Genomic DNA, 16,880 nt, shown 5'->3' with positions numbered 1-16,880 from the left:
TATATTCTTCAACTGTACAGCTAAACGTTTCAAAGTTGTCTGTTTTTATTTAATTCACTTTTTATGTCAGCCCTACTTATTAAAGCAGACAGTGTTAAATTGTGGTTATTATAGTTGTTCTAAAATTGACTTGTGCAGATTAACCAATCAGAAGGTGTGCATGAAACACAAGAGTGACAAACTGAATTATTTCATGGTTCAGTGCAGCACAGAAAATATTAATTTGACACTAAAATAATACTTCACGTTTTTAGCAAATAAACTTAAACTGAAATATTTCAATATCTGACAAATCGAAACAATTCAATAAATGTAGGCAAGGATTTATTTATGTATTCACTGAAGAAGTAAAGCAAATGTTTTTTCTAATTTATATTTTCCATAAAATCTCCTGTTTGACTTCCTATTTCCACCACTAGAGAGCAGTGTCTGACCATAAACATGTCCCCGACCAAGCAGGAATCACCTGATGCAAATATATTGGAGGAGCTGAACCGTAGATTTATGCTATTTATGCCTAAACCAGCATCCTTTCATGGCATCGACGTGTCCGACTCTAAAACGTCAGTCTGGCTGCGACTGTCCTGCAGAAAAGGAGAAAAAATGAAGGGGGGGGGGGCTCACTGGGCATGTTATGAAGATGACAAAGTGTTAGTTTTTAGAAGCAGGGCTTTGACTGACCACTCCTCAACTACAAATAATCCACCAGATGTAGGAGGGTCAACATGACAAGCACCGCTGGGAGAAGAAAAACACCAGCTAGATCCTCAGAATGGCTGCAGATTCCTGAGAGGTACAAGACAGAAATTTGCGTCCATCCACTGATCCAAGCTGAGGTCAGAGCAAAGAAGAGGCCCCACTGATCATCAGGGTCGGCCCCTCGCTGTGAAACATCATTTTCTCAGATTCCTGCTGTCTTCAACATGATTGTGTTTATTTTTCTCTGATGTGTCTTCTGATTCGGTGGAGTGGGGGGAGAGCTCATTTTTCTGCAGCTGCAAAAATACAACTTGCATGGTTTCTAATTAATTAAGAATAATCAGCTGTAGTGACTCATGTCTCATAGTTTATTTTTGTTTTGTGTTTTCATTGGTCTAGTTTAATTGTTCTGGGCCATCTAGGAACACATGGATTTAATAACAATGTTTGTGTTTCATTAAAGCCAAACTGAAATGGGATTGTTAATAATTGATTCCCTTCAACCAAAAACATAAAGCCTAATTTGGTCATGACTTCCTGTTGCTCACTTCTAATTATACCTCTTTAACTTTGTGCAATGGGTTAATCTGCAACTGTAGGGGGAAACTGATACACGAGTCATCCAAAAAGACAGATATTTGTTGCAGCATATTTGTTTTTGTTCACTTAAAAAAAAAAAAAAAAAAAAGATAATATTTGATGCTGGCATGTCCAATCTGAAATCTTCAGCAGCTGTATGCGATGATTGGTATCATTATGTCAATCAGATTTTCTGAAGCAATTCGGGTGGATCTCAGCAGTTTCCCAGTGCATGAGTGAACACAATCTGCTGAAATGTGACCTGATGCCCTAAATGTTACTCTAGTGTGATCCACCGCAGGAGGATCCACCCGGAGCTTCCTCACCAGCAGAACCACAACAAAGCTGAGACAACATTCTTCCAACACAGGTGGAGTTCAGAGGAGCGGCAGCTCTCCCGCGTTTAGCTGCAACGACTTTGGTCCTCTGGCTCCTCACTGTACACGGAAGAAGGGAAAATACATTTTCCTAAAATGCAGTGCGGCCTTTGACTCACCCAGTCGGAGATGCACATTCGTCATGACAGCATCAGCTGCATGTGGTCTGCGTGGGATGGAGTAAAAAATCTGAGCTCACTTCTTCACCCTAAACCACATGGAAATGATTTCTAAACAAATTTACATTTAGCTTTTTCTTTTTTTACGTTTTTTATTTATTTGCAGCTGTGGCAAATTGAAAAATTTTTCCATTGAAGAATAAATAAAGTTGAGCTGTGAGTTTATATTTGACACTCACTGATCTTGGTTTTGATTTCAAATCTAAAATCTTAAAAGATTCAATGTACCGATAAGCAGATTGTGATTTCAGTTTTGCCAGCTTTCTGTTCTTAGTAAGGAAGGCTTTATTAACATTTAAAAACAAAGGCAAAATGATAAAGGGTTGATATTTTTGCTATGTCTTTAGCATCTCATACACTAATATGGTAAGCGTCACAAACGGCAGACCTTAAGAGTTTTGATTGTTATCCTAACCCTAAGATTTCCAAATCAAGCATATTCCATGAGAGACAGCGGTGGAAATGAACAGCTTAAAGGCCGATGCAGAACTTAGTTTCTTTTCTCACAATTGTAATGTTTTCTGGGAGTTTATAAGTGAAGCTGAAATTGGATCTTCATCACACAGTATAAAAAAGTAGCTCTTAACATACTGAAAAATGTTGTTGGGTTTTTGAGTTTGAGAATTTGAGACTGTTTGAATCCTTAAAACAAGAAATTCATCAGAGTTACTAGATGAGCACACAGCAGTGTTTTTTTTACAAGCAAATAGTCTCATTTTAGTGGCAAAGTACTTCTTGTGGGAACCCTGCGGCAGACTGCCGGAGTGGCACAAGAAGGATAATGCGAGCCAAACCTCCTGCAGTGAGAATAAGAGAGCGAACTTCAGACTAAGTGGCTCATTAGATTCTTCTGAGATTCAAACCTGCTGTTTCCACAGCAGAGGAAGAGGAGCTGCTGGCATGCCTGAAACCAAGAAAAACGCCGCAAAGGATTTATAAGTTAACGAATCAATTTCAAATCACTCATCATTGAATAAATCTGATGTTCTCGAGACAACTGCTCGCAGACTTTGGAGTCGTCTCATTCGACCTGGGGGCGATGCTCGGGTGAAGAGAGACCCGGCTCTGTCAGCTGATCACTGCCGGATGGTGAGTTGGCTCTGATGATGGAGGAGGACGCCGGTCAGACCTGGCAGGCCTGATCTCCGGCTTTAACTGGAACAGTTCACAGTTGAATGTGAAGCAGCTGGAATGGCCACCTCTGGAAAAAAAAAAAAAAAAAAAGCCCCTTGGAAGAGTTTCCCCGGTCATCCCTGCCGAACAAAATAAACACAAAGTTTTGTTTTGACTTTACTAACTAATTGCAAGAAATTTTTCCATCCTCCTCCTAACTGGTACCTTTGTTTTCAGGAGATCCTTTAGATTATTTATAATTTCTTCACAATTTATGACTCTAGCTAAAAGATGCAGTTGCACACCTTTTTTTTATTTTTTGTTATATTTGATCTAAAATGTTGTTTTCCACTTGAATTGTTCAAAGTAGTTGTCAAAATATGTGTGTAAAATAGTTTTTGCCTCATTTTGTTACTGGTTTGTCTGGTTTTGAGAGCTGCATCCTTTTGAAACTTCATAGTTTATTTGGTTAATTTCAAGAGGTGACTTTAATTTTTTGAGTGATTTAAGCTGAGCTATTCTTAACGGCCTTTATAGTTTATTTTTTCATCCAGCGTTAATTATTTTCAATGTTTTTGTTTTTTTTCTTGTCAGTTGTTGTTTATCTCTACACAGATGTTTCCTTTCTACCTACATACCTGTTCCCACTCTTGATTGCTCGGTTGTCTTCCTGGCATGTGTATGTATCTGCAAGGCCATTGTTTTTGCGTGTGCTGATGATGGCTTCATGCGGAAAAGGGAACTGTTTTTTTTTTTTTTTGTCCATATTGCATCCAAAGATTGATCCACAGTGAGAATGATTCCTGGGATTTCTGATGTCATCTATAAACTATTCAGCCATCATCACATCCTGAGATCTGAAGCTGTGTGCGCTGATGTAAATGGATGTAAATGTCTATGCATTTACATCCATTGACATCTATGGATGTAAATGCAGAGGTGAAAGTAAGGGGGTACGGTAGGGTACTGCGTACCCCTAAAAGAAAAACAGCAAGCAGAAAAAGAGAAGGCAAAATATCTATTTTTCTTGAGAAAAACGCATGTTTAGGGGAAATAAGAAAGAAAATGTATACATTACTTGACAAAAACTCATGTGTAAGGAAAAGTAAAAACTAAATATATATATTTATGCTTTTGTTTCTTATAAAATATTTATTTATTTATTCATTTTTTGTCATAAACTAATTTCACCTCTGTGTAAATGTTTATAAAATTCAACTCTTCAAAGGAACTGTAACAGAGGTGTCCAAACGTTTTGTAATCATGTCCAAAATTGTCAGGTTAAATTTTTTTTTGGGGGGGCAGGAGTGTAATTTCCAAAAACCACAAAAAATATATTATGACCTGTTTTACCTGCTCAGGAATAAACTAAGCATACATTAATTAAGTAGAATGGTTTTGTTTTCTGTAGGAAAGGGATGTGGAAATTGTTGATCCAAAATGTTAAAATTATTTTGCATGTTTGCCTTATTAAATGAAATGCATCCCAAGAATTTAAAAAACAACAAAAACTGAAAACTGCCTCACCGATAAGAGCAGGATTTGCATCCATTCTTTGGGCCATGCTTGGTGGATTTAGTCAAGTGTAATAAATTAGTTACAAGCAGATTTGGATGCACACCAAAATTTGCTTTGAGTAAAAATCCCTGAATAAATGTAATCCTTTTTTTCCACAAATTTAAGGAAAACGCATAAATCATGCTTATTAAAAGACAAAAAAAGATGCTTTGTACCTAACATTTTCTATCACAAGATGATTTTGATTTGCAGGTATTATTTCCCACTCTAAGTATTTTTCTGAACACACCAACCTGTGCTGGAAGGCCCGGACACAAAATCAGTCCCAGGGTCACACATGGATTACCCTGAACTTTAAGAACATGCCACTCTTGACTGAATTAAAAAAAAAAAAATCAAATGAGCAGCTTATGTAAAATTTCAACTCAGATAAGATGAGTTTCCACATAGCTGATCAGGCCTGTCAGAGGTCCTTGTGTGTAATCTCAGCCCGCCGCCTCCCAGACGCTGGCATCCTCTGGAGCAAATGAAACCAGAGTGTTTACGAAACGTCCTCTTGTCCCTCCAGTTGTGACATCAGAAGTAGCTTGAGAAACTCCGGTTTCTCAGGGCTGCATGCATACATGCACAGCTGCGTGCATTGTTGAAATATGGGCAGTGGTCAGGCTGCACATCCAGATAGTCTGCCCACACAAGTGCCAAACTGCTTGTACAATCGATATGTATGCAACCGTGCAAGAGTGTGCTACACGTATCTGTGTACTGGTCACAGTGGGTAAAGGACAGAGGGAGCTCTGTGTGTCCTGAGAGAGATATTGCCAGCAGATGTTTGAACAACATACATGCAGCCGGAAACATGTACATCACGCTGTGTGTTTGCTCACAAAACCAGATATTTACGCCGTATAAACAGACATGTTTTTCGTCACTTGTCTGACATTAAATCACCGTCTTTTAATTAGGATTACTAAAAGAGATTTATTTTGCTTGAAGCCTGATGGGACTGAGATGACTCTATACATTTTACTTGGTTCATATTCAGAAGTCTACATAAAGTTACTGCGCCTTTAGGTCAAATGTGCCAAACTAAAAGCCTGCAGCTCACATCTTGGACAGCTCAGCCGAATCAAATTGTTTTTATTTGTATAGTGCCAAATTACTTCAATGTTTAATATTATTTCGTTTTTAGAAGTTCTCATGGAATGGAGAGGAAGCCATAATATTTCAGCAGTTTGGTAACAGGTGGTTTCATCAAAAACATTTTGCGATGTCACTGGGACGCTTTGAGGACATTTGTGATGTTTATGTGGTGCGAAAAGAAAACGAGTTTGACACCACCGCTTTAGATAAATCAGGAAACCCAGATCATGACGACCATGATGATAATGACGATGTCCGAGCTTTGTAATCTTCTGATAATTCACATCAATTCAGTGCTCTGGATCAAGACCTGTGGATGTTTTTTTTAAGGCTAATCCTCAGACATGTTGCTTCTTTTTGAGACATCATGAGAAAATAAGAAGAAATCATAAAAACCTCTGAAAACTAAAGGAAGCAAAGCTTTCTCTACTTTTCTTTTAGTTTTACTAATTTGCTCTACTTTGTCTTAAATCCCAACAAAATACATAAAAATTTGTGGCTATATCATAACATTTGTGTGTGTGGATGTCAATTTCAACATGCTTCAAGGATAGCTGTGTGTGTGTGTGTGTGTGTGTGTGTGTGTGTGTGTGTTTGTCTTTGCTACATAGAGGGGACCAAAGCAAGACAGCACACTCACGGTGTGGGTACCAAATTTTTGTGGGGACCAAAAACCTAGTCCCCACACCGTTTGCATTGAATTCAATGAAAAGAAGGTCAGGAGGATGCTCTGTCAAATTTTCAGACTAGTCCTCATAATTCACAAAAACCAACAGTTTGTGTATAAGTGTGTATAAGGTAGTCACTCAGTATCGGCCTCTATTGGTGGGTTGTGGTACTGCAGGAACACACACACACACACACACAATACACACTAATCTTACTTTAGTGACATTGAAGGGACTCATAAAAATCTACTTCAGCGGATTATTTTAAATGACTTGAAATAATTTTATTTACTATTTGTTGATTTATAACCTTCACATTTGGAATCATTAGCGTGATTGCAGATTGGTTGTTAACTTCTTTAGTACTACATTGACATTTATGTAATTAATGTAGTAAATATTCTTAAAAATCTGTAAAAAAAAAAAAAAAAGTATTTTATGACATGGTAGCTTATTACTGGAACCGCCATAATCTTCATATACCAGCATAATTTTGTTTATAGGTTTATACATGCAGAAACTGTAGGATAAAAGTCTTGTCAAAAAAATATTGTCTCTTCAGACCATCATTAATTATTGATACAAAAAAACTTTGTCTTAAATTATATTAAATTATTCTTTAAATGATTGCTTCTGAGTTGTAGTAACATCAGGAACTCATTCAGTTCTAAGGGAATGGAAAATGTACAGCTCTCCCATTTTTTCATTCATGTCGTCATTAAAATGTTTTGTTTTATTTTGTAATTTTGTGTAATTTTAGTTGAATATTTCTGCCCATGTTGTTTAAATGAAGTCAGTATTTTATTGCCACAACACTTTCCTTTGTAGTAGTGTCTAAAAACCAAGTCAAAGGAAATAAAACTTGAATAACTATACAAATGTACATTTTCAAGCAAACTATGCACTTATTGTTTTTGCCTGACTACAAATACATTGGGCTAATTTTAGATATTATTCAGAAAAATCACTAAGAGCAACTATCAACAGTATAATGGCAGATGACTTTAAAATAATAAATTTGTTATGGACCATCGATATGGAAAATTAAATAAAACAACTTCTTCCAGAGCTCAGAGGAAACTGAGGATTTCATAAGATTTCTTTTAATATGCTTAACACTAAAATGTGTTTTTATTCATATTGAAAGTGTTTTCCACTGTTCTATTTAAATTGCTACTTTGTATTTATAATGGTTGCAATTAACAGATGCTATTAACATTGGTTTTATCAGGGTTGGAGAATTTTGGAGTTGGGCGGGTTTTCCATTTCAGATCTGACAAGACTGCAGAATGGCAGCATGTTTATTTGTGAGAGTAAGGCTCATTCAGGGTAGAGAAGGAAATGGAGCTATGACCTCATCATTTAAAAGAAAACCCAGCTATAGTGACCAAAAATCAGACAGAAATACCAGGCATCATTGTCTCAATGGATGCTGAAAAGGCCTTTGACTGTGTTGAACTGGAGTACATGTTTGAAGTGCTCAGAAGATTTGGACTTGGAGAAAATTTTATAAACTTGATAAAACTTAATTATAAAAAGCCCACAGTACCATCTTGACAAATAGCCTCTTGTCAACACCCTGTGGGCTAGGAATGGCGCAGGAAGCTGTCTTTCTCTGCTACTTTTCTCTTTGGCTGTAGTGCCACTTGCAATTGCAATTAGACAAAGCAATGATATTAAAGGTATATTAATAGGAACAAAATTGTATAAAATATTATTATACGCTGATGATATACTTTAAACTTTGACAGACCCTGTGAAATCTACCTCAGCTCTAATTGATTGCGTCAACAAAATTTGGTAAAATATATGGGTATAAGGTAAATTATAGTAATCAGAAAATAATGCCTTTAAATGCCTGTGACCAGGGAGAATCAGTATTCATCAAGCCATTTTGATGGGCTTCTACAAGATTAAAGTATCTAGGAAAACACATTGCATCTAGAATTAGTCAGCTGTACTCTGAAAACATCAATCCTACGATTATTCATATTAAGGATAAATTGGTGAGATGGAAGAAGCTCCCCTTATCCTTTCTGGGGAGAGTTAGCCTTATTAAGATGATAATTCCCCCTAAGTTAATTTATCCAGTGTCTATGTTGTTTTTGTTTATTGACTCTAAAGATTTAGGTGGAATCAATAAAGCAATTGAAAACCTCAAATTAAAACTAAAGTCTTACAACTTCCCTGAACCTTGAGTGGATAGGGCCTGCCCAGGGTTGAAAACTATGTACCGTCTTTACGTGTAAGAATTATTTCAGTGTGGGCTACCCAAAAACACTGTAATCCATGGCTTGAGATCGAGGAAAGTGTTTGTAAACCCTGTCACCCCATAAATATGTTAAAACAAAACCAATAATTCCCACTCATTGTCAAAGATAACTTTCACTTTTGTTCTGTGGAACATGTTTGGTCAGAATAAAAATTTTTCATCTCAGACAACATTGGTGGATCTGACAGTAGAAGGTGGGTGTCCTGATCTTAGATCTTGGCAAGATGCTGGCATTACTAGGATGGATACACTAAACTACAAAAGTTTAGAAGAGATTATAAACCTACGCCAGATGATAGACAGCTCTACATTACAATGTCATTAGGTGACGTAAAACCCATCCAAGCACTGAAAAGATGCTTAGAAAAAATGACTGGATATGTCAAAACTTTATCCAGCTGAACAGAAACAAAACTGAAGTTATCCTTGGACCTCAAGAGGAAGGATCTAGAGCAGGGGTGTCAAACTCCAGTCCTGAAGGGCCACTGTCCTGCAGTTTTTAGATGTGCCACAGGTGCAAAACACCTGAATCAAATGGCTTAATTACCTCCTCAGTTCTCCAGAACCTTGCTAATGACCTAATTATTCTATTCAGGTGTGGTGCAGCAGAGGCACTTCTAAAAGTTGCAGGACACCGGCCCTCGAGGACTGGAGTTTGACACCCCTGACTAGAGTCAGCACACAGTTTCAGTTATTACAGGTAGAAACTAGAGATCAAGTCCTAAATCTGGAAGTAGTGATGGACTCTGACCTGAATTCTCAGAATCTTAAAAATAGTTACAAAGTTTTCATTGTAGACTGTGTGTTCTATGAATTTGTATTTTTGTGTTTTAATTACATAAACCACTTTGAACTACCTTGTTGCTGAAATGTGCTATACAAATAAACTTGATTGATGGACTGATGAAATAGTTAAGAAATACAAAATATCTAAAGAATCAGGTTACTAGACATTTACACCCGAAGGCAGAATTGATACCAAAGGATGAACACAAAACCAACTCTAGAGAAAGCCACAAGCATACCAGAAAGAGAAAATAGCAGTTGGAAAGATCAACCCTTCCTCTTGATCTGAATGAGACTATTGGTTTGGGAGAAAAGAAATTAAATCTTTCAGCAACAAAGATAGTAACCAACAATGTGGACATTTGGTCAGAATGAGCGGGATCTATAATTCCTAGTTTGATGTCATTCAGTAGTTAGTAAATTAATAATGGACAATGTTTCAATGATTCATACATAGGTGCAAGTGGCATATAAAAAATCTTAATTGTGTCTAAAAAGTAGTTAATTCATTTATATTTAATTAAAAATTTTCAAACTGAATAAAATTCAATTTAATATACCATGTAAATGTATGCTATGCATAACATTTGGTACAACATGGTTCATCAATATTGAGAACAGCGGTACAAGCATTTAAGTTAGCAGAGTTTAATCCACCACACTTCTTCAGATGTAGTCATTTGCAGCAATGTACCAATTTATATAATTTATTTAAAATCAAACAAAGAAATTTGAAAAAATATGTGCTATGTGGGATACTATGTGAAAACCAACAACTTTTAAACAGATTGTACCTATTACATGTAAACACAAAACAGAAACTTAGCCGACACAAGAGAGGAGGAAAAAATCCTGACTTACCAATTACAAATTTACAATTCTTTGCATTCCAACTGCTTTTTAAAACAACTACTTTTAAAAACATAGATAGTTAATTAGTGTCCATGCCATCAAATCAAACACGCAGTCCCTTTAAATTACTTCAGGAAGATACTTGAGTCATTTGGATTTACAAACATGGATATACCGGACGGGTGGAAGCTCGTAGTTTGTGTGTCACTTGTCTCCACCCGGGGCCACGCTGACTAACAAATGAAGCGCACCTTTAAAGGAACTAATTAAGAGCCCTGGGCAAAGCAGCTCAGCACGTGGAAAAGTAAGTAATTTCTCTTATTTTAAATGTATTTTATTATACTGGTTTAATTAAAAGATTTAATGAACTGTGATGCTAGCCGAGCTTCTTTTTAAAACTCTATAAAGCCACACAAAAGCATACCACAGAAGTAAATTGAAGATTTACTTAAGTTAATATGGACAAGATTGCGTTTACATTAGCTACCTGTCATGTAAGCTGTTTTCCTTGTGTCCCGACATACTGTTCTAGGTTTAAGTATTTCCAAAAAATTACTATATGTTAACATATGCAAGCCAAAATATTTCACTATATCCTGGAAGGTTCCTGATTGACTTGAACTACTAACGCCATTTTGACTTTGAAATGAAAGTTTTAAAACTTTATTTGAAAAAGATGGTTTTAAAAATGATTACCTGTGCTCTAACAGGATAATGACATCAGTAAAAAGAAGAATACCAAGGTGGGTCTGTGTGTATGAGCATTACAATTCAGATATTTCCATAAATAACATTTTAAAGTATTAACAAAATAATTTTGAAGCAATGAAGGTCATACTCGATAGACTTCTGATCTGCCATTCACGGTTTTTGTGTGTTTAGGACGAGGTGTGTTCGCCACGGCTCCTTTTAAAAAAGGAGATTTTGTGGTGGCTTTGACAAACTCTGAAGAATCACAAAGAAGGAGAACACTGTATCATAGTGCATGTACTGTCTTCATGTTTGACTTCTTGTGGCATGAAAGATGGTGGTGGTAAGTCCAGAGTTTATAATAAATTAATGTAAGTCTGCAAAATTCTGGAGCTCTTCAAAGCCAATGGGACTGGATTCAGGAGGGCTGTTATGTAGTGTTATATTTTTACCAAGATAACTAAAAAAATATTAAACAGACTAACAATTGTCTCTTTTACCCCACCCCCCACACATTATTTGTAAAGTATTGATGCATCCCAAGAGGATAACAGTCTTGGAAGATTAGTCAATGATGACAACAAAAATCCAAATTGTACAATAAAAAAGATATTGGTAGATGGAAAGCCACACCTGTGCTTATTTGCCATCAAAGATATAAACCCTGGAGAGGAAATAACTTACCACTATGGAGGAACTGACTGGCCATGGAGGGACTTCTCAAGGTTAAACCTATGTTTAGTCTGTGTGTCTATTGAAGAGGTTAAAATCCTGAAGACTGGAATATTGCATTTTGTGGAATTGATTTGGGAGCGAATACAATCTTAAAGTTTAAGATGGAAGTCGATTGATACAATTTCAATGTATGTACCTTGAAAAACTTTGAGGAAAATATGTTAAGAATATGTATATATTTTAGATTTTATACATATAGTCTTAAGGTAGTTAAATTTAATTAAAAGTTAAATTTAATTAAAAGTATGAAAAGAAAAACACGTCTCGTGACGACTTCTTAGGTAATCATTTGAACCGGTAAAAGTGATGCAGAAGTTTGAGACTTTATGATGAAGGATGACGGCTAAACCGAACCAGAAATAGGTTTTTAGTCGATCTGCAGCTGAATTTCTTTTGTTTTGTTCTATATTGTTGTTGAGGTGGTCAGTGGATTGGAACAAAAGATGGCCAATCTTGTTGCAGTATTAAAAGACTATTCTTTTCTTTTCCTAAGGTTGACAAAGAACCAAGTGTGACTGAGGGTGTTGAGGTTGAGCCTGCTGGCTCAGCAAATCAAGCTCCACCAAAGTCAAAGTCCTCCAAGACAAAGGTAATAATTTCTGAACTTCTTTTCACTGGGCTTCTAGCCCAACTGGAGATGTCTGGGAGATTCTGTTGGTACGGTTGCATTGGAAGAAATGTAATATTTCCTTCAAATGCTCCATAAACTATGAACTTAACAGGCTTTTTTCAGCAGTTCTGGTAACACACACTAGTCTGGTGTGATGTCATTGTGGGGTCTCTACCAGCTGAGGTGTTTAGTGAATGGTTGTTTGGGGCCATACACATATTTCTGGTTTACAGTACAAGTGAGGACCCCGTTTGAGGTTTCTTTTGGTCAAAATTTAGTCCCTTTTTTGTGTAACTATAGATCTTGTCTGCCCTCAGTAGCATGGTTGACAGCTGGATTAAGACACGATGTATGTTTCAAATCAGGGAATACGACGGAAACATGTTTACAGTCCAATCCAGTGACGTCTACTTCGATTAATGTTTGAAACGGTTTAAGTGATACTGAAGTTTGAGACTTTATGATGAAGGATGACTGCTAAACCGAACCAGAAATAGGTTTTTAGTCGGACATCACTACTGTGATTCATTGACAATGTACCATGCTGATCTGCAGCTGAATTTCTTTTGATTTGCTCTATATTGTTGTTGAGGTGGTCAGTGGATTTGAACAAAAGATGGCCAGTCTTGTTGCGGTATTAAAAGACTATTCTTTTCTTTTCCTAAGGTTGACAAAGAACCAACTGTGACTGAGGGTGTTGAGGTTGAGCCTGCTGGCTCAGCAAATCAAGCTCCACCAAAGTCAAACTCCTCCAAGACAAAGGTATTAACTTCTGAACTTCTTTTATTGATAAGCTTCTAGCCCAACTGGAGATGTCTGGGAGATTTGTCAGTACAATTTCCTTTCAAAGAAACGTAATATTTCCTTCAAATGCTCCATAAACTATGAACTTCACAGGCTTTTTCAGCAGTCCCGCAACACACACTAGTCTGGTCTGATGTCATTGTGGGGTCCATAGCAGCTGGAGTCTTTAGTGAATGGTTGTTTGGGGCCATACACACATTTCTGGTTTACAGTAAAGTGAGGACCCCGTTGAGGTTATTTTGGTCAAAATTTAATCCCTTTTTTGTGTTACTATAGATCTTGTCTGCCCTCAGTAGCATGGTTGACAGCTGGCTTAAGACACGATGTATGTTTCAAATCAGGGAATACGACGGAAACATGTTTACAGTCCAATCCAGTGACGTCTACTTCGATTAATGTTTGAAACAGTTTAAGTGATACTGAAGTTTGAGACTTCATGATGAAGGATGACTGCTAAACCAAACCAGAAATAGTTTTTAGTCGAACATACTGCTGTGATTCATTGACAATGTACTATGCTGATCTGCAGCTGAATTTCTTTTGGTTTGTTCTATATTGTGTTGAGGTGGTCAGTGGATTGAACAAAAGATGGCCAGTCTTGTTGCAGTATTAAAAGACTATTCTTTTCTTTTCCTAAGGTTGACAAAGAACCAACTGTGACTGAGGTGTTGAGGTTGAGCCTGCTGGCTCAGCAAATCAAGCTCCACCAAAGTCAAAGTCCTCCAAGACAAAGGTATAATTTCTGAACTTCTTTTACTGGGCTTCTAGCCCAACTGGAGATGTCTGGGAGATTTGTGTACGTTGCATTAAGAAAGTAATATTTCCTTCAAATGCTCCATAAACTATGAACTTAACAGGCTTTTTTCAGCAGTCCGGCAACACACACTAGTCTGGTCTGATGTCATTGTGGGGTCCTACAGCTGAGTGTTTAGTGAATGGTTGTTTGGGGCCATACACATATTTCTGGTTTACAGTAAAGTGAGGACCCCGTTGAGGTTTTTTGGTCAAAATTTAGTCCCTTTTTTGTGTACTATAGATCTTGTCTGCCCTCAGTAGCATGGTTGACAGCTGGTTAAGACACGATGTATGTTTCAAATCAGGGAATACGACGGAAACATGTTTACAGTCCAATCCAGTGACGTCTACTTCGATTAATGTTTGAAACAGTTTAAGTGATACTGAAGTTTGAGACTTATGATGAAGGATGACTGCTAAACCGAACCAGAAATAGGTTTTAGTCGACATACTGCTGTGATTCATTGACAATGTACATGCTGATCTGCAGCTGAATTTCTTTTGGTTTGCTCTATATTGTGTTGAGGTGGTCAGTGGATTGAACAAAAGATGGCCAGTCTTGTTGCAGTATTAAAAGACTATTCTTTTCTTTTCCTAAGGTTGACAAAGAACCAACTGTGACTGAGGGTGTTGAGGTTGAGCCTGCTGGCTCAGCAAATCAAGCTCCACCAAGTCAAAGTCCTCCAAGACAAAGGTAATAATTTCTGAACTTCTTTTCACTGGGCTTCTAGCCCAACTGGAGATGTCTGGGAGATTCTGTTGGTACGGTTGCTTGAAAGAAATGTAATATTTCCTTCAAATGCTCCATAAACTATGAACTTAACAGGCTTTTTTCAGCAGTCCGGTAACACACACTAGTCTGGTTGATGTCATTGTGGGGTCCTACCAGCTGAGTGTTTAGTGAATGGTTGTTTGGGGCCATACACATATTTCTGGTTTACAGTACAAGTGAGGACCCCGTTTGAGGTTTTTTTTGGTCAAAATTTAGTCCCTTTTTTGTGTAACTATAGATCTTGTCTGCCCTCAGTAGCATGGTTGACAACTGGCTTAAGACACAATGTATTTTTCAAATCAGTGAATGCGACAGAAACATGTTTACATTCCAATCCAGTGACGTCTACTTCGATTAATGTTTGAAACGTTTAAGTGATACTGAATTTGAGACTTTATGATGAAGGATGACTGCTAAACCGAACCAGAAATAGGTTTTTAGTCGACATTACTACTGTAATTCATTGACAATGTACCATGCTGATCTGCAGCTGAATTTCTTTTGATTTGCTCTATATTGTTGTTGAGGTGGTCAGTGGATTTGAACAAAAGATGGCCAGTCTTTTTGCAGTATTAAAAGATTATTCTTTTCTTTTCCTAAGGTTGACAAAGAACCAACTGTGACTGAGGGTGTTGAGTTTGAGCATGCTGGCTCATCAGATCAAGCTCCACCAAATTCTAAGTCCTCCAAGACAAAGGTATTAATTTCTGAACTTCTTTTATTGGAAGCTTCTAGCCCAACTGGAGATGTCTGGGAGATTTGTCAGTACAATTCCTTCAAAGAAACGTAATATTTCCTTCAAATGCTCCATAAACTATGAACTTCACAGGCTTTTTTCAGCAGTCCCGGCAACACACACTAGTCTGGTCTGATGTCATTGTGGGGTCCATAGCAGCTGGAGTCTTTAGTGAATGGTTGTTTGGGGCCATACACACATTTCTGGTTTACAGTAAAGTGAGGACCCCGTTGGAGGTTCTTTTGGTCAAAATTTAGTCCTTTTTTGTGTAACTATAGATCTTGTCTGCCCTCAGTAGCATGGTTGACAGCTGGCTTAAGACACGATGTATGTTTCAAATCAGGGAATACGACGGAAACATGTTTACAGTCCAATCCAGTGACGTCTCTTAGATTAATGTTTGAAACAGTTTAAGTGATATGAAGTTTGAGACTTATGATGAAGGATGACTGCTAAACCGAACCAGAAATAGGTTTTTAGTCGACATCACTACTGTGATCATTGACAATGTACCATGCTGATCTGCAGCTGAATTTCTTTTGGTTTGCTCTATATTGTTGTTGAGGTGGTCAGTGGATTTGAACAAAAGATGGCCAATCTTGTTGCAGTATTAAAAGACTATTCTTTTCTTTTCCTAAGGTTGACAAAGAACCAAGTGTGACTGAGGTGTTGAGTTGAGCATGCTGGCTCAGCAGATGAAGCTCCACCAAAGTCAAAGTCCTCCAAGACAAAGGTAATAATTTCTGAACTTCTTTTCACTGGGCTTCTAGCCCAACTGGAGATGTCTGGGAGATTCTGTTGGTACGGTTGCATTGGAAAAAATGTAATATTTCCTTCAAATGCTCCATAAACTGTGAACTTAACAGGCTTTTTTCAGCAGTCCCGGCAACACACACTAGTCTGGTCTGATGTCATTGTGGGGTCTCTACCAGCTGAAGTGTTTAGTGAATGGTTGTTTGGGGCCATACACATATTTCCGGTTTACAGTACAAGTGAGGACCCCGTTTGAGGTTTCTTTTGGTCAAAATTTAGTCCCTTTTTTGTGTAACTATAGATCTTGTCTGCCCTCAGTAGCATGGTTGACAGCTGGCTTAAGACACGATGTATGTTTCAAATCAGGGAATACGACGGAAACATGTTTACAGTCCAATCCAGTGACGTCTTCTTAGATTAATGTTTGAAACAGTTTAAGTGATACTGAAGTTTGAGACTTTATGATGAAGGATGACTGCTAAACCGAACCAGAAATTGGTTTTTAGTTGGACATTGCTACTGTGATTCATTGACAATGTACTATGCTGATCTGCAGCTGAATTTCTTTTGATTTGCTCTATATTGTTGTTGAGGTGGTCAGTGGATTTGAACAAAAGATGGCCAGTCTTGTTGCAGTATTAAAAGACTATTCTTTTCTTTTCCTAAGGTTGACAAAGAACCAACTGTGATGAAGGTGTTGAGGTTGACTGCTGGCTCAGCAGATGAAGCTCCACCAATGTCAAATCCTCCAAGACAAAGGTATTAATTTCTGAACTTCTTTTATGATAAGCTTCTAGCCCAA

This window comes from Poecilia reticulata, chromosome 4 (genome assembly GCF_904066995.2).
Source record: "Poecilia reticulata chromosome 4, P_reticulata-male-v2, whole genome shotgun sequence".
Classification (NCBI taxonomy): Eukaryota; Metazoa; Chordata; class Actinopteri; order Cyprinodontiformes; family Poeciliidae; genus Poecilia; species Poecilia reticulata.
This window is presented reverse-complemented; position numbering follows the sequence as displayed.